Source organism: Ambystoma mexicanum, chromosome 5q, assembly GCF_040938575.1.
Source record: "Ambystoma mexicanum isolate Mex_15411 chromosome 5q, UKY_AmexF1_1, whole genome shotgun sequence".
In the NCBI taxonomy this organism is placed as follows: domain Eukaryota; kingdom Metazoa; phylum Chordata; class Amphibia; order Caudata; family Ambystomatidae; genus Ambystoma; species Ambystoma mexicanum.
In genome coordinates, this window is record NC_090933.1 from 528,884,409 (window position 1) to 528,909,582 (window position 25,174).

A 25,174-nucleotide genomic window follows, 5' to 3' on the forward strand; every position below is an offset into this window, starting at 1 on the left:
AATGCGCCTGTTGCACAGTATCACGCCTGTTGCCGGCCCTCGCGCGGATGACTCTTTGGGATAGCAGAAAGTGGACGGAAGACTTTTAGGATGATAGTAAAAAAAACAGAAGCGAGCACATGACTTTATTTGCGACGATTGGCGAGTTTTGAATAAAATAGTGAAAATGAAGTAAAAGCGTCTTGCTGGAGAATGCGGGCATCGATCCCGCTACCTCTCGCATGCTAAGCGAGCGCTCTACCATCTGAGCTAATTCCCCTCCTCCTCGAAGGCTCTCGATACACTGCTTCAGAGCTGAAGCACAGTCTCCGGCTCACACTTGCTTGGCTGTCCAGGGACCTGTAGTGCATAAAGCCCTTTCTCTTCATCTGCCGCAGAGGAAATCACAATCTCACCCCTTTGCCCAAAACAAAATACCTTCAGTGGAGCTACAAGTAAAGCTGCAGATGGCCATCCATTGCAACGAGGATTGGCCAACCAGGTATTAATAGCAGAGTGACTCCACTGCCACGCCCTTTCACGCTGGACCTGCGCTTGTGATCAAGAGGCTGCACGCCAGTCCCATAGACCCGAGAGCCCAATTGAAAAGGTGCTTGCTTCTCACTTTATTTCTCTCGCTATTTCTTGCTGTTTTAGGCCGCTGACACGCCGCCTGCAGCCAAAGGACCAGCGCTGGAGTGCCCTTTGTCATTTTTACCAGCTGGCCATATTTTACAATCGAGCGTCAGAATACCAAACAGGTAAGAGTTAGGTCTGGGAATTGAGTCCACTTTCCATCGTGTGTCCCATAAAGCGGAAGTGTCCAGCCGAGTGCAAGCAGGTGCCTTTTGCCCGCGTGTGCTGGGACACTGCAGCTTTGGACGTGAGCCAACTTGCCCTTTTCAGTGGGCCAGTACCCGTGACTCCAGTGAGAGAAGAGGAAAAGAAAGAACTTTCCCCTTCTCTGTCGAGTGGCCCCAGTGGCCTAATGGATAAGGCACTGGCCTCCTAAGCCAGGGATTGTGGGTTCGAGTCCCATCTGGGGTGGTTCGTGGCATTTTGTTCACACTTCTGCCAAAGCATGCAAAAGGTTTTTGCGGTAGTAGGGGGTGGGCGCAGGCTAGTACTTTGCTGGGCGCTGTGAAGTCCAGAACGTGCTCTGCTGGTAGCAGACTTTAAATGCCGGGAGACTGCAGAGTGTAGCAACGCCTCATGTCAGCGAAGAGACACAGATGAGTGGTAAGAAAGACAGGGAAAATATGCTTTCTGGAATCAGAGCTCCTGCAGACAGGGCTCACTCTTCTGCCAGCTCCGACCTGCTCCGATGAAAACGAAATAAAAGAGCAAAGGCTGCGCACTTTGAACCAATTATTCGAAGCATCGTATTGAAATGAAATAAAAGGTTAACAGCCCTGGGTGGCATCAAAGTGGAATTTCCTGAATATGTCACCAATGCCATGCAATGCGCCTGTTGCACAGTATCACGCCTGTTGCCGGCCCTCGCGCGGGTGACTCTTTGGGATAGCAGAAAGTGGACGGAAGACTTTTAGGATGATAGTAAAAAAAACAGAAGCGAGCACATGACTTTATTTGCGACGATTGGCGAGTTTTGAATAAAATAGTGAAAATGAAGAAAAAGCGTCTTGCTGGAGAATGCGGGCATCGATCCCGCTACCTCTCGCATGCTAAGCGAGCGCTCTACCATCTGAGCTAATTCCCCTCCTCCTCGAAGGCTCTCGATACACTGCTTCAGAGCTGAAGCACAATCTCCGGCTCACACTTGCTTGGCTGTCCAGGGACCTGTAGTGCATAAAGCCCTTTCTCTTCATCTGCGGCAGAGGAAATCACAATCTCACCCCTTTGCCCAAAACAAAATACCTTCAGTGGAGCTACAAGTAAAGCTGCAGATGGCCATCCATTGCAACGAGGATTGGCCAACCAGGTATTAATAGCAGAGTGACTCCACTGCCACGCCCTTTCACGCTGGACCTGCGCTTGTGATCAAGAGGCTGCACGCCAGTCCCATAGACCCGAGAGCCCAATTGAAAAGGTGCTTGCTTCTCACTTTATTTCTCTCGCTATTTCTTGCTGTTTTAGGCCGCTGACACGCCGCCTGCAGCCAAAGGACCAGCGCTGGAGTGCCCTTTGTCATTTTTACCAGCTGGCCATATTTTACAATCGAGCGTCAGAATACCAAACAGGTAAGAGTTAGGTCTGGGAATTGAGTCCACTTTCCATCGTGTGTCCCATAAAGCGGAAGTGTCCAGCCGAGTGCAAGCAGGTGCCTTTTGCCCGCGTGTGCTGGGACACTGCAGCTTTGGACGTGAGCCAACTTGCCCTTTTCAGTGGGCCAGTACCCGTGACTCCAGTGAGAGAAGAGGAAAAGAAAGAACTTTCCCCTTCTCTGTCGAGTGGCCCCAGTGGCCTAATGGATAAGGCACTGGCCTCCTAAGCCAGGGATTGTGGGTTCGAGTCCCATCTGGGGTGGTTCGTGGCATTTTGTTCACACTTCTGCCAAAGCATGCAAAAGGTTTTTGCGGTAGTAGGGGGTGGGCGCAGGCTAGTACTTTGCTGGGCGCTGTGAAGTCCAGAACGTGCTCTGCTGGTAGCAGACTTTAAATGCCGGGAGACTGCAGAGTGTAGCAACGCCTCATGTCAGCGAAGAGACACAGATGAGTGGTAAGAAAGACAGGGAAAATATGCTTTCTGGAATCAGAGCTCCTGCAGACAGGGCTCACTCTTCTGCCAGCTCCGACCTGCTCCGATGAAAACGAAATAAAAGAGCAAAGGCTGCGCACTTTGAACCAATTATTCGAAGCATCGTATTGAAATGAAATAAAAGGTTAACAGCCCTGGGTGGCATCAAAGTGGAATTTCCTGAATATGTCACCAATGCCATGCAATGCGCCTGTTGCACAGTATCACGCCTGTTGCCGGCCCTCGCGCGGATGACTCTTTGGGATAGCAGAAAGTGGACGGAAGACTTTTAGGATGATAGTAAAAAAAACAGAAGCGAGCACATGACTTTATTTGCGACGATTGGCGAGTTTTGAATAAAATAGTGAAAATGAAGTAAAAGCGTCTTGCTGGAGAATGCGGGCATCGATCCCGCTACCTCTCGCATGCTAAGCGAGCGCTCTACCATCTGAGCTAATTCCCCTCCTCCTCGAAGGCTCTCGATACACTGCTTCAGAGCTGAAGCACAGTCTCCGGCTCACACTTGCTTGGCTGTCCAGGGACCTGTAGTGCATAAAGCCCTTTCTCTTCATCTGCCGCAGAGGAAATCACAATCTCACCCCTTTGCCCAAAACAAAATACCTTCAGTGGAGCTACAAGTAAAGCTGCAGATGGCCATCCATTGCAACGAGGATTGGCCAACCAGGTATTAATAGCAGAGTGACTCCACTGCCACGCCCTTTCACGCTGGACCTGCGATTGTGATCAAGAGGCTGCACGCCAGTCCCATAGACCCGAGAGCCCAATTGAAAAGGTGCTTGCTTCTCACTTTATTTCTCTCGCTATTTCTTGCTGTTTTAGGCCGCTGACACGCCGCCTGCAGCCAAAGGACCAGCGCTGGAGTGCCCTTTGTCATTTTTACCAGCTGGCCATATTTTACAATCGAGCGTCAGAATACCAAACAGGTAAGAGTTAGGTCTGGGAATTGAGTCCACTTTCCATCGTGTGTCCCATAAAGCGGAAGTGTCCAGCCGAGTGCAAGCAGGTGCCTTTTGCCCGCGTGTGCTGGGACACTGCAGCTTTGGACGTGAGCCAACTTGCCCTTTTCAGTGGGCCAGTACCCGTGACTCCAGTGAGAGAAGAGGAAAAGAAAGAACTTTCCCCTTCTCTGTCGAGTGGCCCCAGTGGCCTAATGGATAAGGCACTGGCCTCCTAAGCCAGGGATTGTGGGTTCGAGTCCCATCTGGGGTGGTTCGTGGCATTTTGTTCACACTTCTGCCAAAGCATGCAAAAGGTTTTTGCGGTAGTAGGGGGTGGGCGCAGGCTAGTACTTTGCTGGGCGCTGTGAAGTCCAGAACGTGCTCTGCTGGTAGCAGACTTTAAATGCCGGGAGACTGCAGAGTGTAGCAACGCCTCATGTCAGCGAAGAGACACAGATGAGTGGTAAGAAAGACAGGGAAAATATGCTTTCTGGAATCAGAGCTCCTGCAGACAGGGCTCACTCTTCTGCCAGCTCCGACCTGCTCCGATGAAAACGAAATAAAAGAGCAAAGGCTGCGCACTTTGAACCAATTATTCGAAGCATCGTATTGAAATGAAATAAAAGGTTAACAGCCCTGGGTGGCATCAAAGTGGAATTTCCTGAATATGTCACCAATGCCATGCAATGCGCCTGTTGCACAGTATCACGCCTGTTGCCGGCCCTCGCGCGGATGACTCTTTGGGATAGCAGAAAGTGGACGGAAGACTTTTAGGATGATAGTAAAAAAAACAGAAGCGAGCACATGACTTTATTTGCGACGATTGGCGAGTTTTGAATAAAATAGTGAAAATGAAGTAAAAGCGTCTTGCTGGAGAATGCGGGCATCGATCCCGCTACCTCTCGCATGCTAAGCGAGCGCTCTACCATCTGAGCTAATTCCCCTCCTCCTCGAAGGCTCTCGATACACTGCTTCAGAGCTGAAGCACAGTCTCCGGCTCACACTTGCTTGGCTGTCCAGGGACCTGTAGTGCATAAAGCCCTTTCTCTTCATCTGCCGCAGAGGAAATCACAATCTCACCCCTTTGCCCAAAACAAAATACCTTCAGTGGAGCTACAAGTAAAGCTGCAGATGGCCATCCATTGCAACGAGGATTGGCCAACCAGGTATTAATAGCAGAGTGACTCCACTGCCACGCCCTTTCACGCTGGACCTGCGCTTGTGATCAAGAGGCTGCACGCCAGTCCCATAGACCCGAGAGCCCAATTGAAAAGGTGCTTGCTTCTCACTTTATTTCTCTCGCTATTTCTTGCTGTTTTAGGCCGCTGACACGCCGCCTGCAGCCAAAGGACCAGCGCTGGAGTGCCCTTTGTCATTTTTACCAGCTGGCCATATTTTACAATCGAGCGTCAGAATACCAAACAGGTAAGAGTTAGGTCTGGGAATTGAGTCCACTTTCCATCGTGTGTCCCATAAAGCGGAAGTGTCCAGCCGAGTGCAAGCAGGTGCCTTTTGCCCGCGTGTGCTGGGACACTGCAGCTTTGGACGTGAGCCAACTTGCCCTTTTCAGTGGGCCAGTACCCGTGACTCCAGTGAGAGAAGAGGAAAAGAAAGAACTTTCCCCTTCTCTGTCGAGTGGCCCCAGTGGCCTAATGGATAAGGCACTGGCCTCCTAAGCCAGGGATTGTGGGTTCGAGTCCCATCTGGGGTGGTTCGTGGCATTTTGTTCACACTTCTGCCAAAGCATGCAAAAGGTTTTTGTGGTAGTAGGGGGTGGGCGCAGGCTAGTACTTTGCTGGGCGCTGTGAAGTCCAGAACGTGCTCTGCTGGTAGCAGACTTTAAATGCCGGGAGACTGCAGAGTGTAGCAACGCCTCATGTCAGCGAAGAGACACAGATGAGTGGTAAGAAAGACAGGGAAAATATGCTTTCTGGAATCAGAGCTCCTGCAGACAGGGCTCACTCTTCTGCCAGCTCCGACCTGCTCCGATGAAAACGAAATAAAAGAGCAAAGGCTGCGCACTTTGAACCAATTATTCGAAGCATCGTATTGAAATGAAATAAAAGGTTAACAGCCCTGGGTGGCATCAAAGTGGAATTTCCTGAATATGTCACCAATGCCATGCAATGCGCCTGTTGCACAGTATCACGCCTGTTGCCGGCCCTCGCGCGGGTGACTCTTTGGGATAGCAGAAAGTGGACGGAAGACTTTTAGGATGATAGTAAAAAAAACAGAAGCGAGCACATGACTTTATTTGCGACGATTGGCGAGTTTTGAATAAAATAGTGAAAATGAAGAAAAAGCGTCTTGCTGGAGAATGCGGGCATCGATCCCGCTACCTCTCGCATGCTAAGCGAGCGCTCTACCATCTGAGCTAATTCCCCTCCTCCTCGAAGGCTCTCGATACACTGCTTCAGAGCTGAAGCACAATCTCCGGCTCACACTTGCTTGGCTGTCCAGGGACCTGTAGTGCATAAAGCCCTTTCTCTTCATCTGCGGCAGAGGAAATCACAATCTCACCCCTTTGCCCAAAACAAAATACCTTCAGTGGAGCTACAAGTAAAGCTGCAGATGGCCATCCATTGCAACGAGGATTGGCCAACCAGGTATTAATAGCAGAGTGACTCCACTGCCACGCCCTTTCACGCTGGACCTGCGCTTGTGATCAAGAGGCTGCACGCCAGTCCCATAGACCCGAGAGCCCAATTGAAAAGGTGCTTGCTTCTCACTTTATTTCTCTCGCTATTTCTTGCTGTTTTAGGCCGCTGACACGCCGCCTGCAGCCAAAGGACCAGCGCTGGAGTGCCCTTTGTCATTTTTACCAGCTGGCCATATTTTACAATCGAGCGTCAGAATACCAAACAGGTAAGAGTTAGGTCTGGGAATTGAGTCCACTTTCCATCGTGTGTCCCATAAAGCGGAAGTGTCCAGCCGAGTGCAAGCAGGTGCCTTTTGCCCGCGTGTGCTGGGACACTGCAGCTTTGGACGTGAGCCAACTTGCCCTTTTCAGTGGGCCAGTACCCGTGACTCCAGTGAGAGAAGAGGAAAAGAAAGAACTTTCCCCTTCTCTGTCAAGTGGCCCCAGTGGCCTAATGGATAAGGCACTGGCCTCCTAAGCCAGGGATTGTGGGTTCGAGTCCCATCTGGGGTGGTTCGTGGCATTTTGTTCACACTTCTGCCAAAGCATGCAAAAGGTTTTTGCGGTAGTAGGGGGTGGGCGCAGGCTAGTACTTTGCTGGGCGCTGTGAAGTCCAGAACGTGCTCTGCTGGTAGCAGACTTTAAATGCCGGGAGACTGCAGAGTGTAGCAACGCCTCATGTCAGCGAAGAGACACAGATGAGTGGTAAGAAAGACAGGGAAAATATGCTTTCTGGAATCAGAGCTCCTGCAGACAGGGCTCACTCTTCTGCCAGCTCCGACCTGCTCCGATGAAAACGAAATAAAAGAGCAAAGGCTGCGCACTTTGAACCAATTATTCGAAGCATCGTATTGAAATGAAATAAAAGGTTAACAGCCCTGGGTGGCATCAAAGTGGAATTTCCTGAATATGTCACCAATGCCATGCAATGCGCCTGTTGCACAGTATCACGCCTGTTGCCGGCCCTCGCGCGGATGACTCTTTGGGATAGCAGAAAGTGGACGGAAGACTTTTAGGATGATAGTAAAAAAAACAGAAGCGAGCACATGACTTTATTTGCGACGATTGGCGAGTTTTGAATAAAATAGTGAAAATGAAGTAAAAGCGTCTTGCTGGAGAATGCGGGCATCGATCCCGCTACCTCTCGCATGCTAAGCGAGCGCTCTACCATCTGAGCTAATTCCCCTCCTCCTCGAAGGCTCTCGATACACTGCTTCAGAGCTGAAGCACAGTCTCCGGCTCACACTTGCTTGGCTGTCCAGGGACCTGTAGTGCATAAAGCCCTTTCTCTTCATCTGCCGCAGAGGAAATCACAATCTCACCCCTTTGCCCAAAACAAAATACCTTCAGTGGAGCTACAAGTAAAGCTGCAGATGGCCATCCATTGCAACGAGGATTGGCCAACCAGGTATTAATAGCAGAGTGACTCCACTGCCACGCCCTTTCACGCTGGACCTGCGCTTGTGATCAAGAGGCTGCACGCCAGTCCCATAGACCCGAGAGCCCAATTGAAAAGGTGCTTGCTTCTCACTTTATTTCTCTCGCTATTTCTTGCTGTTTTAGGCCGCTGACACGCCGCCTGCAGCCAAAGGACCAGCGCTGGAGTGCCCTTTGTCATTTTTACCAGCTGGCCATATTTTACAATCGAGCGTCAGAATACCAAACAGGTAAGAGTTAGGTCTGGGAATTGAGTCCACTTTCCATCGTGTGTCCCATAAAGCGGAAGTGTCCAGCCGAGTGCAAGCAGGTGCCTTTTGCCCGCGTGTGCTGGGACACTGCAGCTTTGGACGTGAGCCAACTTGCCCTTTTCAGTGGGCCAGTACCCGTGACTCCAGTGAGAGAAGAGGAAAAGAAAGAACTTTCCCCTTCTCTGTCGAGTGGCCCCAGTGGCCTAATGGATAAGGCACTGGCCTCCTAAGCCAGGGATTGTGGGTTCGAGTCCCATCTGGGGTGGTTCGTGGCATTTTGTTCACACTTCTGCCAAAGCATGCAAAAGGTTTTTGCGGTAGTAGGGGGTGGGCGCAGGCTAGTACTTTGCTGGGCGCTGTGAAGTCCAGAACGTGCTCTGCTGGTAGCAGACTTTAAATGCCGGGAGACTGCAGAGTGTAGCAACGCCTCATGTCAGCGAAGAGACACAGATGAGTGGTAAGAAAGACAGGGAAAATATGCTTTCTGGAATCAGAGCTCCTGCAGACAGGGCTCACTCTTCTGCCAGCTCCGACCTGCTCCGATGAAAACGAAATAAAAGAGCAAAGGCTGCGCACTTTGAACCAATTATTCGAAGCATCGTATTGAAATGAAATAAAAGGTTAACAGCCCTGGGTGGCATCAAAGTGGAATTTCCTGAATATGTCACCAATGCCATGCAATGCGCCTGTTGCACAGTATCACGCCTGTTGCCGGCCCTCGCGCGGATGACTCTTTGGGATAGCAGAAAGTGGACGGAAGACTTTTAGGATGATAGTAAAAAAAACAGAAGCGAGCACATGACTTTATTTGCGACGATTGGCGAGTTTTGAATAAAATAGTGAAAATGAAGTAAAAGCGTCTTGCTGGAGAATGCGGGCATCGATCCCGCTACCTCTCGCATGCTAAGCGAGCGCTCTACCATCTGAGCTAATTCCCCTCCTCCTCGAAGGCTCTCGATACACTGCTTCAGAGCTGAAGCACAGTCTCCGGCTCACACTTGCTTGGCTGTCCAGGGACCTGTAGTGCATAAAGCCCTTTCTCTTCATCTGCCGCAGAGGAAATCACAATCTCACCCCTTTGCCCAAAACAAAATACCTTCAGTGGAGCTACAAGTAAAGCTGCAGATGGCCATCCATTGCAACGAGGATTGGCCAACCAGGTATTAATAGCAGAGTGACTCCACTGCCACGCCCTTTCACGCTGGACCTGCGCTTGTGATCAAGAGGCTGCACGCCAGTCCCATAGACCCGAGAGCCCAATTGAAAAGGTGCTTGCTTCTCACTTTATTTCTCTCGCTATTTCTTGCTGTTTTAGGCCGCTGACACGCCGCCTGCAGCCAAAGGACCAGCGCTGGAGTGCCCTTTGTCATTTTTACCAGCTGGCCATATTTTACAATCGAGCGTCAGAATACCAAACAGGTAAGAGTTAGGTCTGGGAATTGAGTCCACTTTCCATCGTGTGTCCCATAAAGCGGAAGTGTCCAGCCGAGTGCAAGCAGGTGCCTTTTGCCCGCGTGTGCTGGGACACTGCAGCTTTGGACGTGAGCCAACTTGCCCTTTTCAGTGGGCCAGTACCCGTGACTCCAGTGAGAGAAGAGGAAAAGAAAGAACTTTCCCCTTCTCTGTCGAGTGGCCCCAGTGGCCTAATGGATAAGGCACTGGCCTCCTAAGCCAGGGATTGTGGGTTCGAGTCCCATCTGGGGTGGTTCGTGGCATTTTGTTCACACTTCTGCCAAAGCATGCAAAAGGTTTTTGCGGTAGTAGGGGGTGGGCGCAGGCTAGTACTTTGCTGGGCGCTGTGAAGTCCAGAACGTGCTCTGCTGGTAGCAGACTTTAAATGCCGGGAGACTGCAGAGTGTAGCAACGCCTCATGTCAGCGAAGAGACACAGATGAGTGGTAAGAAAGACAGGGAAAATATGCTTTCTGGAATCAGAGCTCCTGCAGACAGGGCTCACTCTTCTGCCAGCTCCGACCTGCTCCGATGAAAACGAAATAAAAGAGCAAAGGCTGCGCACTTTGAACCAATTATTCGAAGCATCGTATTGAAATGAAATAAAAGGTTAACAGCCCTGGGTGGCATCAAAGTGGAATTTCCTGAATATGTCACCAATGCCATGCAATGCGCCTGTTGCACAGTATCACGCCTGTTGCCGGCCCTCGCGCGGATGACTCTTTGGGATAGCAGAAAGTGGACGGAAGACTTTTAGGATGATAGTAAAAAAAACAGAAGCGAGCACATGACTTTATTTGCGACGATTGGCGAGTTTTGAATAAAATAGTGAAAATGAAGAAAAAGCGTCTTGCTGGAGAATGCGGGCATCGATCCCGCTACCTCTCGCATGCTAAGCGAGCGCTCTACCATCTGAGCTAATTCCCCTCCTCCTCGAAGGCTCTCGATACACTGCTTCAGAGCTGAAGCACAGTCTCCGGCTCACACTTGCTTGGCTGTCCAGGGACCTGTAGTGCATAAAGCCCTTTCTCTTCATCTGCCGCAGAGGAAATCACAATCTCACCCCTTTGCCCAAAACAAAATACCTTCAGTGGAGCTACAAGTAAAGCTGCAGATGGCCATCCATTGCAACGAGGATTGGCCAACCAGGTATTAATAGCAGAGTGACTCCACTGCCACGCCCTTTCACGCTGGACCTGCGCTTGTGATCAAGAGGCTGCACGCCAGTCCCATAGACCCGAGAGCCCAATTGAAAAGGTGCTTGCTTCTCACTTTATTTCTCTCGCTATTTCTTGCTGTTTTAGGCCGCTGACACGCCGCCTGCAGCCAAAGGACCAGCGCTGGAGTGCCCTTTGTCATTTTTACCAGCTGGCCATATTTTACAATCGAGCGTCAGAATACCAAACAGGTAAGAGTTAGGTCTGGGAATTGAGTCCACTTTCCATCGTGTGTCCCATAAAGCGGAAGTGTCCAGCCGAGTGCAAGCAGGTGCCTTTTGCCCGCGTGTGCTGGGACACTGCAGCTTTGGACGTGAGCCAACTTGCCCTTTTCAGTGGGCCAGTACCCGTGACTCCAGTGAGAGAAGAGGAAAAGAAAGAACTTTCCCCTTCTCTGTCGAGTGGCCCCAGTGGCCTAATGGATAAGGCACTGGCCTCCTAAGCCAGGGATTGTGGGTTCGAGTCCCATCTGGGGTGGTTCGTGGCATTTTGTTCACACTTCTGCCAAAGCATGCAAAAGGTTTTTGCGGTAGTAGGGGGTGGGCGCAGGCTAGTACTTTGCTGGGCGCTGTGAAGTCCAGAACGTGCTCTGCTGGTAGCAGACTTTAAATGCCGGGAGACTGCAGAGTGTAGCAACGCCTCATGTCAGCGAAGAGACACAGATGAGTGGTAAGAAAGACAGGGAAAATATGCTTTCTGGAATCAGAGCTCCTGCAGACAGGGCTCACTCTTCTGCCAGCTCCGACCTGCTCCGATGAAAACGAAATAAAAGAGCAAAGGCTGCGCACTTTGAACCAATTATTCGAAGCATCGTATTGAAATGAAATAAAAGGTTAACAGCCCTGGGTGGCATCAAAGTGGAATTTCCTGAATATGTCACCAATGCCATGCAATGCGCCTGTTGCACAGTATCACGCCTGTTGCCGGCCCTCGCGCGGATGACTCTTTGGGATAGCAGAAAGTGGACGGAAGACTTTTAGGATGATAGTAAAAAAAACAGAAGCGAGCACATGACTTTATTTGCGACGATTGGCGAGTTTTGAATAAAATAGTGAAAATGAAGTAAAAGCGTCTTGCTGGAGAATGCGGGCATCGATCCCGCTACCTCTCGCATGCTAAGCGAGCGCTCTACCATCTGAGCTAATTCCCCTCCTCCTCGAAGGCTCTCGATACACTGCTTCAGAGCTGAAGCACAGTCTCCGGCTCACACTTGCTTGGCTGTCCAGGGACCTGTAGTGCATAAAGCCCTTTCTCTTCATCTGCCGCAGAGGAAATCACAATCTCACCCCTTTGCCCAAAACAAAATACCTTCAGTGGAGCTACAAGTAAAGCTGCAGATGGCCATCCATTGCAACGAGGATTGGCCAACCAGGTATTAATAGCAGAGTGACTCCACTGCCACGCCCTTTCACGCTGGACCTGCGCTTGTGATCAAGAGGCTGCACGCCAGTCCCATAGACCCGAGAGCCCAATTGAAAAGGTGCTTGCTTCTCACTTTATTTCTCTCGCTATTTCTTGCTGTTTTAGGCCGCTGACACGCCGCCTGCAGCCAAAGGACCAGCGCTGGAGTGCCCTTTGTCATTTTTACCAGCTGGCCATATTTTACAATCGAGCGTCAGAATACCAAACAGGTAAGAGTTAGGTCTGGGAATTGAGTCCACTTTCCATCGTGTGTCCCATAAAGCGGAAGTGTCCAGCCGAGTGCAAGCAGGTGCCTTTTGCCCGCGTGTGCTGGGACACTGCAGCTTTGGACGTGAGCCAACTTGCCCTTTTCAGTGGGCCAGTACCCGTGACTCCAGTGAGAGAAGAGGAAAAGAAAGAACTTTCCCCTTCTCTGTCGAGTGGCCCCAGTGGCCTAATGGATAAGGCACTGGCCTCCTAAGCCAGGGATTGTGGGTTCGAGTCCCATCTGGGGTGGTTCGTGGCATTTTGTTCACACTTCTGCCAAAGCATGCAAAAGGTTTTTGCGGTAGTAGGGGGTGGGCGCAGGCTAGTACTTTGCTGGGCGCTGTGAAGTCCAGAACGTGCTCTGCTGGTAGCAGACTTTAAATGCCGGGAGACTGCAGAGTGTAGCAACCCCTCATGTCAGCGAAGAGACACAGATGAGTGGTAAGAAAGACAGGGAAAATATGCTTTCTGGAATCAGAGCTCCTGCAGACAGGGCTCACTCTTCTGCCAGCTCCGACCTGCTCCGATGAAAACGAAATAAAAGAGCAAAGGCTGCGCACTTTGAACCAATTATTCGAAGCATCGTATTGAAATGAAATAAAAGGTTAACAGCCCTGGGTGGCATCAAAGTGGAATTTCCTGAATATGTCACCAATGCCATGCAATGCGCCTGTTGCACAGTATCACGCCTGTTGCCGGCCCTCGCGCGGATGACTCTTTGGGATAGCAGAAAGTGGACGGAAGACTTTTAGGATGATAGTAAAAAAAACAGAAGCGAGCACATGACTTTATTTGCGACGATTGGCGAGTTTTGAATAAAATAGTGAAAATGAAGAAAAAGCGTCTTGCTGGAGAATGCGGGCATCGATCCCGCTACCTCTCGCATGCTAAGCGAGCGCTCTACCATCTGAGCTAATTGCCCTCCTCCTCGAAGGCTCTCGATACACTGCTTCAGAGCTGAAGCACAGTCTCCGGCTCACACTTGCTTGGCTGTCCAGGGACCTGTAGTGCATAAAGCCCTTTCTCTTCATCTGCCGCAGAGGAATTCACAATCTCACCCCTTTGCCCAAAACAAAATACCTTCAGTGGAGCTACAAGTAAAGCTGCAGATGGCCATCCATTGCAACGAGGATTGGCCAACCAGGTATTAATAGCAGAGTGACTCCACTGCCACGCCCTTTCACGCTGGACCTGCGCTTGTGATCAAGAGGCTGCACGCCAGTCCCATAGACCCGAGAGCCCAATTGAAAAGGTGCTTGCTTCTCACTTTATTTCTCTCGCTATTTCTTGCTGTTTTAGGCCGCTGACACGCCGCCTGCAGCCAAAGGACCAGCGCTGGAGTGCCCTTTGTCATTTTTACCAGCTGGCCATATTTTACAATCGAGCGTCAGAATACCAAACAGGTAAGAGTTAGGTCTGGGAATTGAGTCCACTTTCCATCGTGTGTCCCATAAAGCGGAAGTGTCCAGCCGAGTGCAAGCAGGTGCCTTTTGCCCGCGTGTGCTGGGACACTGCAGCTTTGGACGTGAGCCAACTTGCCCTTTTCAGTGGGCCAGTACCCGTGACTCCAGTGAGAGAAGAGGAAAAGAAAGAACTTTCCCTTTCTCTGTCGAGTTGCCCCAGTGGCCTAATGGATAAGGCACTGGCCTCCTAAGCCAGGGATTGTGGGTTCGAGTCCCATCTGGGGTGGTTCGTGGCATTTTGTTCACACTTCTGCCAAAGCATGCAAAAGGTTTTTGCGGTAGTAGGGGGTGGGCGCAGGCTAGTACTTTGCTGGGCGCTGTGAAGTCCAGAACGTGCTCTGCTGGTAGCAGACTTTAAATGCCGGGAGACTGCAGAGTGTAGCAACGCCTCATGTCAGCGAAGAGACACAGATGAGTGGTAAGAAAGACAGGGAAAATATGCTTTCTGGAATCAGAGCTCCTGCAGACAGGGCTCACTCTTCTGCCAGCTCCGACCTGCTCCGATGAAAACGAAATAAAAGAGCAAAGGCTGCGCACTTTGAACCAATTATTCGAAGCATCGTATTGAAATGAAATAAAAGGTTAACAGCCCTGGGTGGCATCAAAGTGGAATTTCCTGAATATGTCACCAATGCCATGCAATGCGCCTGTTGCACAGTATCACGCCTGTTGCCGGCCCTCGCGCGGATGACTCTTTGGGATAGCAGAAAGTGGACGGAAGACTTTTAGGATGATAGTAAAAAAAACAGAAGCGAGCACATGACTTTATTTGCGACGATTGGCGAGTTTTGAATAAAATAGTGAAAATGAAGAAAAAGCGTCTTGCTGGAGAATGCGGGCATCGATCCCGCTACCTCTCGCATGCTAAGCGAGCGCTCTACCATCTGAGCTAATTCCCCTCCTCCTCGAAGGCTCTCGATACACTGCTTCAGAGCTGAAGCACAGTCTCCGGCTCACACTTGCTTGGCTGTCCAGGGACCTGTAGTGCATAAAGCCCTTTCTCTTCATCTGCCGCAGAGGAAATCACAATCTCACCCCTTTGCCCAAAACAAAATACCTTCAGTGGAGCTACAAGTAAAGCTGCAGATGGCCATCCATTGCAACGAGGATTGGCCAACCAGGTATTAATAGCAGAGTGACTCCACTCCCACGCCCTTTCACGCTGGACCTGCGCTTGTGATCAAGAGGCTGCACGCCAGTCCCATAGACCCGAGAGCCCAATTGAAAAGGTGCTTGCTTCTCACTTTATTTCTCTCGCTATTTCTTGCTGTTTTAGGCCGCTGACACGCCGCCTGCAGCCAAAGGACCAGCGCTGGAGTGCCCTTTGTCATTTTTACCAGCTGGCCATATTTTACAATCGAGCGTCAGAATACCAAACAGGTAAGAGTTAGGTCTGGGAATTGAGTCCACTTTCCATCGTGTGTCCCATAAAGCGGAAGTGTCCAGCCGAGTGCAAGCAGGTGCCTTTTGCCCGCGTGTGCTGGGACACTGCAGCTTTGGACGTGAGCCAACTTGCCCTTTTCAGTGGGCCAGTACCCGTGACTCCAGTGAGAGAAGAGGAAAAGAAAGAACTTTCCCCTTCTCTGTCGAGTTGCCCCAGTGGCCTAATGGATAAGGCACTGGCCTCCTAAGCCAGGGATTGTGGGTTCGAGTCCCATCTGGGGTGGTTCGTGGCATTTTGTTCACACTTCTGCCAAAGCATGCAAAAGGTTTTTGCGGTAGTAGGGGGTGGGCGCAGGCTAGTACTTTGCTGGGCGCTGTGAAGTCCAGAACGTGCTCTGCTGGTAGCAGACTTTAAATGCCGGGAGACTGCAGAGTGTAGCAACGCCTCATGTCAGCGAAGAGACACAGATGAGTGGTAAGAAAGACAGGGAAAATATGCTTTCTGGAATCAGAGCTCCTGCAGACAGGGCTCACTCTTCTGCCAGCTCCGACCTGCTCCGATGAAAACGAAATAAAAGAGCAAAGGCTGCGCACTTTGAACCAATTATTCGAAGCATCGTATTGAAATGAAATAAAAGGTTAACAGCCCTGGGTGGCATCAAAGTGGAATTTCCTGAATATGTCACCAATGCCATGCAATGCGCCTGTTGCACAGTATCACGCCTGTTGCCGGCCCTCGCGCGGGTGACTCTTTGGGATAGCAGAAAGTGGACGGAAGACTTTTAGGATGATAGTAAAAAAAACAGAAGCGAGCACATGACTTTATTTGCGACGATTGGCGAGTTTTGAATAAAATAGTGAAAATGAAGAAAAAGCGTCTTGCTGGAGAATGCGGGCATCGATCCCGCTACCTCTCGCATGCTAAGCGAGCGCTCTACCATCTGAGCTAATTCCCCTCCTCCTCGAAGGCTCTCGATACACTGCTTCAGAGCTGAAGCACAATCTCCGGCTCACACTTGCTTGGCTGTCCAGGGACCTGTAGTGCATAAAGCCCTTTCTCTTCATCTGCCGCAGAGGAAATCACAATCTCACCCCTTTGCCCAAAACAAAATACCTTCAGTGGAGCTACAAGTAAAGCTGCAGATGGCCATCCATTGCAACGAGGATTGGCCAACCAGGTATTAATAGCAGAGTGACTCCACTGCCACGCCCTTTCACGCTGGACCTGCGCTTGTGATCAAGAGGCTGCACGCCAGTCCCATAGACCCGAGAGCCCAATTGAAAAGGTGCTTGCTTCTCACTTTATTTCTCTCGCTATTTCTTGCTGTTTTAGGCCGCTGACACGCCGCCTGCAGCCAAAGGACCAGCGCTGGAGTGCCCTTTGTCATTTTTACCAGCTGGCCATATTTTACAATCGAGCGTCAGAATACCAAACAGGTAAGAGTTAGGTCTGGGAATTGAGTCCACTTTCCATCGTGTGTCCCATAAAGCGGAAGTGTCCAGCCGAGTGCAAGCAGGTGCCTTTTGCCCGCGTGTGCTGGGACACTGCAGCTTTGGACGTGAGCCAACTTGCCCTTTTCAGTGGGCCAGTACCCGTGACTCCAGTGAGAGAAGAGGAAAAGAAAGAACTTTCCCCTTCTCTGTCGAGTGGCCCCAGTGGCCTAATGGATAAGGCACTGGCCTCCTAAGCCAGGGATTGTGGGTTCGAGTCCCATCTGGGGTGGTTCGTGGCATTTTGTTCACACTTCTGCCAAAGCATGCAAAAGGTTTTTGCGGTAGTAGGGGGTGGGCGCAGGCTAGTACTTTGCTGGGCGCTGTGAAGTCCAGAACGTGCTCTGCTGGTAGCAGACTTTAAATGCCGGGAGACTGCAGAGTGTAGCAACGCCTCATGTCAGCGAAGAGACACAGATGAGTGGTAAGAAAGACAGGGAAAATATGCTTTCTGGAATCAGAGCTCCTGCAGACAGGGCTCACTCTTCTGCCAGCTCCGACCTGCTCCGATGAAAACGAAATAAAAGAGCAAAGGCTGCGCACTTTGAACCAATTATTCGAAGCATCGTATTGAAATGAAATAAAAGGTTAACAGCCCTGGGTGGCATCAAAGTGGAATTTCCTGAATATGTCACCAATGCCATGCAATGCGCCTGTTGCACAGTATCACGCCTGTTGCCGGCCCTCGCGCGGATGACTCTTTGGGATAGCAGAAAGTGGACGGAAGACTTTTAGGATGATAGTAAAAAAAACAGAAGCGAGCACATGACTTTATTTGCGACGATTGGCGAGTTTTGAATAAAATAGTGAAAATGAAGAAAAAGCGTCTTGCTGGAGAATGCGGGCATCGATCCCGCTACCTCTCGCATGCTAAGCGAGCGCTCTACCATCTGAGCTAATTCCCCTCCTCCTCGAAGGCTCTCGATACACTGCTTCAGAGCTGAAGCACAGTCTCCGGCTCACACTTGCTTGGCTGTCCAGGGACCTGTAGTGCATAAAGCCCTTTCTCTTCATCTGCCGCAGAGGAAATCACAATCTCACCCCTTTGCCCAAAACAAAATACCTTCAGTGGAGCTACAAGTAAAGCTGCAGATGGCCATCCATTGCAACGAGGATTGGCCAACCAGGTATTAATAGCAGAGTGACTCCACTCCCACGCCCTTTCACGCTGGACCTGCGCTTGTGATCAAGAGGCTGCACGCCAGTCCCATAGACCCGAGAGCCCAATTGAAAAGGTGCTTGCTTCTCACTTTATTTCTCTCGCTATTTCTTGCTGTTTTAGGCCGCTGACACGCCGCCTGCAGCCAAAGGACCAGCGCTGGAGTGCCCTTTGTCATTTTTACCAGCTGGCCATATTTTACAATCGAGCGTCAGAATACCAAACAGGTAAGAGTTAGGTCTGGGAATTGAGTCCACTTTCCATCGTGTGTCCCATAAAGCGGAAGTGTCCAGCCGAGTGCAAGCAGGTGCCTTTTGCCCGCGTGTGCTGGGACACTGCAGCTTTGGACGTGAGCCAACTTGCCCTTTTCAGTGGGCCAGTACCCGTGACTCCAGTGAGAGAAGAGGAAAAGAAAGAACTTTCCCCTTCTCTGTCGAGTTGCCCCAGTGGCCTAATGGATAAGGCACTGGCCTCCTAAGCCAGGGATTGTGGGTTCGAGTCCCATCTGGGGTGGTTCGTGGCATTTTGTTCACACTTCTGCCAAAGCATGCAAAAGGTTTTTGAGGTAGTAGGGGGTGGGCGCAGGCTAGTACTTTGCTGGGCGCTGTGAAGTCCAGAACGTGCTCTGCTGGTAGCAGACTTTAAATGCCGGGAGACTGCAGAGTGTAGCAACGCCTCATGTCAGCGAAGAGACACAGATGAGTGGTAAGAAAGACAGGGAAAATATGCTTTCTGGAATCAGAGCTCCTGCAGACAGGGCTCACTCTTCTGCCAGCTCCGACCTGCTCCGATGAAAACGAAATAAAAGAGCAAAGGCTGCGCACTTTGAACCAATTATTCGAAGCATCGTATTGAAATGAAATAAAAGGTTAACAGCCCTGGGTGGCATCAAAGTGGAATTTCCTGAATATGTCACCAATGCCATGCAATGCGCCTGTTGCACAGTATCACGCCTGTTGCCGGCCCTCGCGCGGGTGACTCTTTGGGATAGCAGAAAGTGGACGGAAGACTTTTAGGATGATAGTAAAAAAAACAGAAGCGAGCACATGACTTTATTTGCGACGATTGGCGAGTTTTGAATAAAATAGTGAAAATGAAGAAAAAGCGTCTTGCTGGAGAATGCGGGCATCGATCCCGCTACCTCTCGCATGCTAAGCGAGCGCTCTACCATCTGAGCTAATTCCCCTCCTCCTCGAAGGCTCTCGATACACTGCTTCAGAGCTGAAGCACAATCTCCGGCTCACACTTGCTTGGCTGTCCAGGGACCTGTAGTGCATAAAGCCCTTTCTCTTCATCTGCCGCAGAGGAAATCACAATCTCACCCCTTTGCCCAAAACAAAATACCTTCAGTGGAGCTACAAGTAAAGCTGCAGATGGCCATCCATTGCAACGAGGATTGGCCAACCAGGTATTAATAGCAGAGTGACTCCACTGCCACGCCCTTTCACGCTGGACCTGCGCTTGTGATCAAGAGGCTGCACGCCAGTCCCATAGACCCGAGAGCCCAATTGAAAAGGTGCTTGCTTCTCACTTTATTTCTCTCGCTATTTCTTGCTGTTTTAGGCCGCTGACACGCCGCCTGCAGCCAAAGGACCAGCGCTGGAGTGCCCTTTGTCATTTTTACCAGCTGGCCATATTTTACAATCGAGCGTCAGAATACCAAACAGGTAAGAGTTAGGTCTGGGAATTGAGTCCACTTTCCATCGTGTGTCCCATAAAGCGGAAGTGTCCAGCCGAGTGCAAGCAGGTGCCTTTTGCCCGCGTGTGCTGGGACACTGCAGCTTTGGACGTGAGCCAACTTGCCCTTTTCAGTGGGCCAGTACCCGTGACTCCAGTGAGAGAAGAGGAAAAGAAAGAACTTTCCCCTTCTCTGTCGAGTGGCCCCAGTGGCCTAATGGATAAGGCACTGGCCTCCTAAGCCAGGGATTGTGGGTTCGAGTCCCATCTGGGGTGGTTCGTGGCATTTTGTTCACACTTCTGCCAAAGCATGCAAAAGGTTTTTGCGGTAGTAGGGGGTGGGCGCAGGCTAGTACTTTGCTGGGCGCTGTGAAGTCCAGAACGTGCTCTGCTGGTAGCAGACTTTAAATGCCGGGAGACTGCAGAGTGTAGCAACGCCTCATGTCAGCGAAGAGACACAGATGAGTGGTAAGAAAGACAGGGAAAATATGCTTTCTGGAATCAGAGCTCCTGCAGACAGGGCTCACTCTTCTGCCAGCTCCGACCTGCTCCGATGAAAACGAAATAAAAGAGCAAAGGCTGCGCACTTTGAACCAATTATTCGAAGCATCGTATTGAAATGAAATAAAAGGTTAACAGCCCTGGGTGGCATCAAAGTGGAATTTCCTGAATATGTCACCAATGCCATGCAATGCGCCTGTTGCACAGTATCACGCCTGTTGCCGGCCCTCGCGCGGGTGACTCTTTGGGATAGCAGAAAGTGGACGGAAGACTTTTAGGATGATAGTAAAAAAAACAGAAGCGAGCACATGACTTTATTTGCGACGATTGGCGAGTTTTGAATAAAATAGTGAAAATGAAGTAAAAGCGTCTTGCTGGAGAATGCGGGCATCGATCCCGCTACCTCTCGCATGCTAAGCGAGCGCTCTACCATCTGAGCTAATTCCCCTCCTCCTCGAAGGCTCTCGATACACTGCTTCAGAGCTGAAGCACAGTCTCCGGCTCACACTTGCTTGGCTGTCCAGGGACCTGTAGTGCATAAAGCCCTTTCTCTTCATCTGCCGCAGAGGAAATCACAATCTCACCCCTTTGCCCAAAACAAAATACCTTCAGTGGAGCTACAAGTAAAGCTGCAGATGGCCATCCATTGCAACGAGGATTGGCCAACCAGGTATTAATAGCAGAGTGACTCCACTGCCACGCCCTTTCACGCTGGACCTGCGCTTGTGATCAAGAGGCTGCACGCCAGTCCCATAGACCCGAGAGCCCAATTGAAAAGGTGCTTGCTTCTCACTTTATTTCTCTCGCTATTTCTTGCTGTTTTAGGCCGCTGACACGCCGCCTGCAGCCAAAGGACCAGCGCTGGAGTGCCCTTTGTCATTTTTACCAGCTGGCCATATTTTACAATCGAGCGTCAGAATACCAAACAGGTAAGAGTTAGGTCTGGGAATTGAGTCCACTTTCCATCGTGTGTCCCATAAAGCGGAAGTGTCCAGCCGAGTGCAAGCAGGTGCCTTTTGCCCGCGTGTGCTGGGACACTGCAGCTTTGGACGTGAGCCAACTTGCCCTTTTCAGTGGGCCAGTACCCGTGACTCCAGTGAGAGAAGAGGAAAAGAAAGAACTTTCCCCTTCTCTGTCGAGTGGCCCCAGTGGCCTAATGGATAAGGCACTGGCCTCCTAAGCCAGGGATTGTGGGTTCGAGTCCCATCTGGGGTGGTTCGTGGCATTTTGTTCACACTTCTGCCAAAGCATGCAAAAGGTTTTTGCGGTAGTAGGGGGTGGGCGCAGGCTAGTACTTTGCTGGGCGCTGTGAAGTCCAGAACGTGCTCTGCTGGTAGCAGACTTTAAATGCCGGGAGACTGCAGAGTGTAGCAACGCCTCATGTCAGCGAAGAGACACAGATGAGTGGTAAGAAAGACAGGGAAAATATGCTTTCTGGAATCAGAGCTCCTGCAGACAGGGCTCACTCTTCTGCCAGCTCCGACCTGCTCCGATGAAAACGAAATAAAAGAGCAAAGGCTGCGCACTTTGAACCAATTATTCGAAGCATCGTATTGAAATGAAATAAAAGGTTAACAGCCCTGGGTGGCATCAAAGTGGAATTTCCTGAATATGTCACCAATGCCATGCAATGCGCCTGTTGCACAGTATCACGCCTGTTGCCGGCCCTCGCGCGGATGACTCTTTGGGATAGCAGAAAGTGGACGGAAGACTTTTAGGATGATAGTAAAAAAAACAGAAGCGAGCACATGACTTTATTTGCGACGATGGCGAGTTTTGAATAAAATAGTGAAAATGAAGAAAAAGCGTCTTGCTGGAGAATGCGGGCATCGATCCCGCTACCTCTCGCATGCTAAGCGAGCGCTCTACCATCTGAGCTAATTCCCCTCCTCCTCGAAGGCTCTCGATACACTGCTTCAGAGCTGAAGCACAGTCTCCGGCTCACACTTGCTTGGCTGTCCAGGGACCTGTAGTGCATAAAGCCCTTTCTCTTCATCTGCCGCAGAGGAAATCACAATCTCACCCCTTTGCCCAAAACAAAATACCTTCAGTGGAGCTACAAGTAAAGCTGCAGATGGCCATCCATTGCAACGAGGATTGGCCAACCAGGTATTAATAGCAGAGTGACTCCACTGCCACGCCCTTTCACGCTGGACCTGCGCTTGTGATCAAGAGGCTGCACGCCAGTCCCATAGACCCGAGAGCCCAATTGAAAAGGTGCTTGCTTCTCACTTTATTTCTCTCGCTATTTCTTGCTGTTTTAGGCCGCTGACACGCCGCCTGCAGCCAAAGGACCAGCGCTGGAGTGCCCTTTGTCATTTTGACCAGCTGGCCATATTTTACAATCGAGCGTCAGAATACCAAACAGGTAAGAGTTAGGTCTGGGAATTGAGTCCACTTTCCATCGTGTGTCCCATAAAGCGGAAGTGTCCAGCCGAGTGCAAGCAGGTGCCTTTTGCCCGCGTGTGCTGGGACACTGCAGCTTTGGACGTGAGCCAACTTGCCCTTTTCAGTGGGCCAGTACCCGTGACTCCAGTGAGAGAAGAGGAAAAGAAAGAACTTTCCCCTTCTCTGTCGAGTGGCCCCAGTGGCCTAATGGATAAGGCACTGGCCTCCTAAGCCAGGGATTGTGGGTTCGAGTCCCATCTGGGGTGGTTCGTGGCATTTTGTTCACACTTCTGCCAAAGCATGCAAAAGGTTTTTGCGGTAGTAGGGGGTGGGCGCAGGCTAGTACTTTGCTGGGCGCTGTGAAGTCCAGAACGTGCTCTGCTGGTAGCAGACTTTAAATGCCGGGAGACTGCAGAGTGTAGCAACGCCTCATGTCAGCGAAGAGACACAGATGAGTGGTAAGAAAGACAGGGAAAATATGCTTTCTGGAATCAGAGCTCCTGCAGACAGGGCTCACTCTTCTGCCAGCTCCGACCTGCTCCGATGAAAACGAAATAAAAGAGCAAAGGCTGCGCACTTTGAACCAATTATTCGAAGCATCGTATTGAAATGAAATAAAAGGTTAACAGCCCTGGGTGGCATCAAAGTGGAATTTCCTGAATATGTCACCAATGCCATGCAATGCGCCTGTTGCACAGTATCACGCCTGTTGCCGGCCCTCGCGCGGATGACTCTTTGGGATAGCAGAAAGTGGACGGAAGACTTTTAGGATGATAGTAAAAAAAACAGAAGCGAGCACATGACTTTATTTGCGACGATTGGCGAGTTTTGAATAAAATAGTGAAAATGAAGTAAAAGCGTCTTGCTGGAGAATGCGGGCATCGATCCCGCTACCTCTCGCATGCTAAGCGAGCGCTCTACCATCTGAGCTAATTCCCCTCCTCCTCGAAGGCTCTCGATACACTGCTTCAGAGCTGAAGCACAGTCTCCGGCTCACACTTGCTTGGCTGTCCAGGGACCTGTAGTGCATAAAGCCCTTTCTCTTCATCTGCCGCAGAGGAAATCACAATCTCACCCCTTTGCCCAAAACAAAATACCTTCAGTGGAGCTACAAGTAAAGCTGCAGATGGCCATCCATTGCAACGAGGATTGGCCAACCAGGTATTAATAGCAGAGTGACTCCACTGCCACGCCCTTTCACGCTGGACCTGCGCTTGTGATCAAGAGGCTGCACGCCAGTCCCATAGACCCGAGAGCCCAATTGAAAAGGTGCTTGCTTCTCACTTTATTTCTCTCGCTATTTCTTGCTGTTTTAGGCCGCTGACACGCCGCCTGCAGCCAAAGGACCAGCGCTGGAGTGCCCTTTGTCATTTTTACCAGCTGGCCATATTTTACAATCGAGCGTCAGAATACCAAACAGGTAAGAGTTAGGTCTGGGAATTGAGTCCACTTTCCATCGTGTGTCCCATAAAGCGGAAGTGTCCAGCCGAGTGCAAGCAGGTGCCTTTTGCCCGCGTGTGCTGGGACACTGCAGCTTTGGACGTGAGCCAACTAGCCCTTTTCAGTGGGCCAGTACCCGTGACTCCAGTGAGAGAAGAGGAAAAGAAAGAACTTTCCCCTTCTCTGTCGAGTGGCCCCAGTGGCCTAATGGATAAGGCACTGGCCTCCTAAGCCAGGGATTGTGGGTTCGAGTCCCATCTGGGGTGGTTCGTGGCATTTTGTTCACACTTCTGCCAAAGCATGCAAAAGGTTTTTGCGGTAGTAGGGGGTGGGCGCAGGCTAGTACTTTGCTGGGCGCTGTGAAGTCCAGAACGTGCTCTGCTGGTAGCAGACTTTAAATGCCGGGAGACTGCAGAGTGTAGCAACCCCTCATGTCAGCGAAGAGACACAGATGAGTGGTAAGAAAGACAGGGAAAATATGCTTTCTGGAATCAGAGCTCCTGCAGACAGGGCTCACTCTTCTGCCAGCTCCGACCTGCTCCGATGAAAACGAAATAAAAGAGCAAAGGCTGCGCACTTTGAACCAATTATTCGAAGCATCGTATTGAAATGAAATAAAAGGTTAACAGCCCTGGGTGGCATCAAAGTGGAATTTCCTGAATATGTCACCAATGCCATGCAATGCGCCTGTTGCACAGTATCACGCCTGTTGCCGGCCCTCGCGCGGATGACTCTTTGGGATAGCAGAAAGTGGACGGAAGACTTTTAGGATGATAGTAAAAAAAACAGAAGCGAGCACATGACTTTATTTGCGACGATTGGCGAGTTTTGAATAAAATAGTGAAAATGAAGAAAAAGCGTCTTGCTGGAGAATGCGGGCATCGATCCCGCTACCTCTCGCATGCTAAGCGAGCGCTCTACCATCTGAGCTAATTCCCCTCCTCCTCGAAGGCTCTCGATACACTGCTTCAGAGCTGAAGCACAGTCTCCGGCTCACACTTGCTTGGCTGTCCAGGGACCTGTAGTGCATAAAGCCCTTTCTCTTCATCTGCCGCAGAGGAATTCACAATCTCACCCCTTTGCCCAAAACAAAATACCTTCAGTGGAGCTACAAGTAAAGCTGCAGATGGCCATCCATTGCAACGAGGATTGGCCAACCAGGTATTAATAGCAGAGTGACTCCACTGCCACGCCCTTTCACGCTGGACCTGCGCTTGTGATCAAGAGGCTGCACGCCAGTCCCATAGACCCGAGAGCCCAATTGAAAAGGTGCTTGCTTCTCACTTTATTTCTCTCGCTATTTCTTGCTGTTTTAGGCCGCTGACACGCCGCCTGCAGCCAAAGGACCAGCGCTGGAGTGCCCTTTGTCATTTTT

The 25,174-nt window shown here is 50.7% G+C and overlaps 34 non-coding genes across 34 annotated transcripts; 17 read left to right on the forward strand and 17 right to left on the reverse strand.

Annotated features, from left to right (window-relative positions):
* Positions 1-186: 186 nt before the first annotated feature.
* On the reverse strand, positions 187-259 carry TRNAA-AGC (transfer RNA alanine (anticodon AGC)). Its single transcript has one exon. It is a non-coding gene; the product is annotated as a tRNA-Ala (tRNA).
* A 694-nt stretch (positions 260-953) lies between these two features.
* On the forward strand, positions 954-1,026 carry TRNAR-CCU (transfer RNA arginine (anticodon CCU)). The gene has a single exon. It is a non-coding gene; the product is annotated as a tRNA-Arg (tRNA).
* A 600-nt stretch (positions 1,027-1,626) lies between these two features.
* TRNAA-AGC (transfer RNA alanine (anticodon AGC)) lies at positions 1,627-1,699 on the reverse strand. The gene has a single exon. It is a non-coding gene; the product is annotated as a tRNA-Ala (tRNA).
* Positions 1,700-2,393: 694 nt separating this feature from the next.
* On the forward strand, positions 2,394-2,466 carry TRNAR-CCU (transfer RNA arginine (anticodon CCU)). The gene has a single exon. It is a non-coding gene; the product is annotated as a tRNA-Arg (tRNA).
* A 600-nt stretch (positions 2,467-3,066) lies between these two features.
* On the reverse strand, positions 3,067-3,139 carry TRNAA-AGC (transfer RNA alanine (anticodon AGC)). The gene has a single exon. It is a non-coding gene; the product is annotated as a tRNA-Ala (tRNA).
* A 694-nt stretch (positions 3,140-3,833) lies between these two features.
* On the forward strand, positions 3,834-3,906 carry TRNAR-CCU (transfer RNA arginine (anticodon CCU)). Its single transcript has one exon. It is a non-coding gene; the product is annotated as a tRNA-Arg (tRNA).
* Positions 3,907-4,506: 600 nt separating this feature from the next.
* TRNAA-AGC (transfer RNA alanine (anticodon AGC)) lies at positions 4,507-4,579 on the reverse strand. Its single transcript has one exon. It is a non-coding gene; the product is annotated as a tRNA-Ala (tRNA).
* A 694-nt stretch (positions 4,580-5,273) lies between these two features.
* Positions 5,274-5,346, forward strand: TRNAR-CCU (transfer RNA arginine (anticodon CCU)). The gene has a single exon. It is a non-coding gene; the product is annotated as a tRNA-Arg (tRNA).
* A 600-nt stretch (positions 5,347-5,946) lies between these two features.
* Positions 5,947-6,019, reverse strand: TRNAA-AGC (transfer RNA alanine (anticodon AGC)). The gene has a single exon. It is a non-coding gene; the product is annotated as a tRNA-Ala (tRNA).
* Positions 6,020-6,713: 694 nt separating this feature from the next.
* Positions 6,714-6,786, forward strand: TRNAR-CCU (transfer RNA arginine (anticodon CCU)). Its single transcript has one exon. It is a non-coding gene; the product is annotated as a tRNA-Arg (tRNA).
* Positions 6,787-7,386: 600 nt separating this feature from the next.
* Positions 7,387-7,459, reverse strand: TRNAA-AGC (transfer RNA alanine (anticodon AGC)). Its single transcript has one exon. It is a non-coding gene; the product is annotated as a tRNA-Ala (tRNA).
* Positions 7,460-8,153: 694 nt separating this feature from the next.
* Positions 8,154-8,226, forward strand: TRNAR-CCU (transfer RNA arginine (anticodon CCU)). The gene has a single exon. It is a non-coding gene; the product is annotated as a tRNA-Arg (tRNA).
* A 600-nt stretch (positions 8,227-8,826) lies between these two features.
* TRNAA-AGC (transfer RNA alanine (anticodon AGC)) lies at positions 8,827-8,899 on the reverse strand. Its single transcript has one exon. It is a non-coding gene; the product is annotated as a tRNA-Ala (tRNA).
* Positions 8,900-9,593: 694 nt separating this feature from the next.
* TRNAR-CCU (transfer RNA arginine (anticodon CCU)) lies at positions 9,594-9,666 on the forward strand. The gene has a single exon. It is a non-coding gene; the product is annotated as a tRNA-Arg (tRNA).
* Positions 9,667-10,266: 600 nt separating this feature from the next.
* Positions 10,267-10,339, reverse strand: TRNAA-AGC (transfer RNA alanine (anticodon AGC)). Its single transcript has one exon. It is a non-coding gene; the product is annotated as a tRNA-Ala (tRNA).
* Positions 10,340-11,033: 694 nt separating this feature from the next.
* Positions 11,034-11,106, forward strand: TRNAR-CCU (transfer RNA arginine (anticodon CCU)). Its single transcript has one exon. It is a non-coding gene; the product is annotated as a tRNA-Arg (tRNA).
* A 600-nt stretch (positions 11,107-11,706) lies between these two features.
* Positions 11,707-11,779, reverse strand: TRNAA-AGC (transfer RNA alanine (anticodon AGC)). The gene has a single exon. It is a non-coding gene; the product is annotated as a tRNA-Ala (tRNA).
* Positions 11,780-12,473: 694 nt separating this feature from the next.
* On the forward strand, positions 12,474-12,546 carry TRNAR-CCU (transfer RNA arginine (anticodon CCU)). The gene has a single exon. It is a non-coding gene; the product is annotated as a tRNA-Arg (tRNA).
* A 1,367-nt stretch (positions 12,547-13,913) lies between these two features.
* Positions 13,914-13,986, forward strand: TRNAR-CCU (transfer RNA arginine (anticodon CCU)). The gene has a single exon. It is a non-coding gene; the product is annotated as a tRNA-Arg (tRNA).
* Positions 13,987-14,586: 600 nt separating this feature from the next.
* On the reverse strand, positions 14,587-14,659 carry TRNAA-AGC (transfer RNA alanine (anticodon AGC)). Its single transcript has one exon. It is a non-coding gene; the product is annotated as a tRNA-Ala (tRNA).
* A 694-nt stretch (positions 14,660-15,353) lies between these two features.
* Positions 15,354-15,426, forward strand: TRNAR-CCU (transfer RNA arginine (anticodon CCU)). The gene has a single exon. It is a non-coding gene; the product is annotated as a tRNA-Arg (tRNA).
* Positions 15,427-16,026: 600 nt separating this feature from the next.
* TRNAA-AGC (transfer RNA alanine (anticodon AGC)) lies at positions 16,027-16,099 on the reverse strand. The gene has a single exon. It is a non-coding gene; the product is annotated as a tRNA-Ala (tRNA).
* A 694-nt stretch (positions 16,100-16,793) lies between these two features.
* Positions 16,794-16,866, forward strand: TRNAR-CCU (transfer RNA arginine (anticodon CCU)). The gene has a single exon. It is a non-coding gene; the product is annotated as a tRNA-Arg (tRNA).
* Positions 16,867-17,466: 600 nt separating this feature from the next.
* On the reverse strand, positions 17,467-17,539 carry TRNAA-AGC (transfer RNA alanine (anticodon AGC)). The gene has a single exon. It is a non-coding gene; the product is annotated as a tRNA-Ala (tRNA).
* A 694-nt stretch (positions 17,540-18,233) lies between these two features.
* TRNAR-CCU (transfer RNA arginine (anticodon CCU)) lies at positions 18,234-18,306 on the forward strand. Its single transcript has one exon. It is a non-coding gene; the product is annotated as a tRNA-Arg (tRNA).
* Positions 18,307-18,906: 600 nt separating this feature from the next.
* TRNAA-AGC (transfer RNA alanine (anticodon AGC)) lies at positions 18,907-18,979 on the reverse strand. Its single transcript has one exon. It is a non-coding gene; the product is annotated as a tRNA-Ala (tRNA).
* Positions 18,980-19,673: 694 nt separating this feature from the next.
* TRNAR-CCU (transfer RNA arginine (anticodon CCU)) lies at positions 19,674-19,746 on the forward strand. Its single transcript has one exon. It is a non-coding gene; the product is annotated as a tRNA-Arg (tRNA).
* A 600-nt stretch (positions 19,747-20,346) lies between these two features.
* Positions 20,347-20,419, reverse strand: TRNAA-AGC (transfer RNA alanine (anticodon AGC)). The gene has a single exon. It is a non-coding gene; the product is annotated as a tRNA-Ala (tRNA).
* Positions 20,420-21,113: 694 nt separating this feature from the next.
* On the forward strand, positions 21,114-21,186 carry TRNAR-CCU (transfer RNA arginine (anticodon CCU)). Its single transcript has one exon. It is a non-coding gene; the product is annotated as a tRNA-Arg (tRNA).
* A 599-nt stretch (positions 21,187-21,785) lies between these two features.
* Positions 21,786-21,858, reverse strand: TRNAA-AGC (transfer RNA alanine (anticodon AGC)). The gene has a single exon. It is a non-coding gene; the product is annotated as a tRNA-Ala (tRNA).
* Positions 21,859-22,552: 694 nt separating this feature from the next.
* On the forward strand, positions 22,553-22,625 carry TRNAR-CCU (transfer RNA arginine (anticodon CCU)). The gene has a single exon. It is a non-coding gene; the product is annotated as a tRNA-Arg (tRNA).
* A 600-nt stretch (positions 22,626-23,225) lies between these two features.
* TRNAA-AGC (transfer RNA alanine (anticodon AGC)) lies at positions 23,226-23,298 on the reverse strand. Its single transcript has one exon. It is a non-coding gene; the product is annotated as a tRNA-Ala (tRNA).
* Positions 23,299-23,992: 694 nt separating this feature from the next.
* On the forward strand, positions 23,993-24,065 carry TRNAR-CCU (transfer RNA arginine (anticodon CCU)). Its single transcript has one exon. It is a non-coding gene; the product is annotated as a tRNA-Arg (tRNA).
* Positions 24,066-24,665: 600 nt separating this feature from the next.
* Positions 24,666-24,738, reverse strand: TRNAA-AGC (transfer RNA alanine (anticodon AGC)). The gene has a single exon. It is a non-coding gene; the product is annotated as a tRNA-Ala (tRNA).
* Between the last annotated feature and the right edge of the window lie 436 nt (positions 24,739-25,174).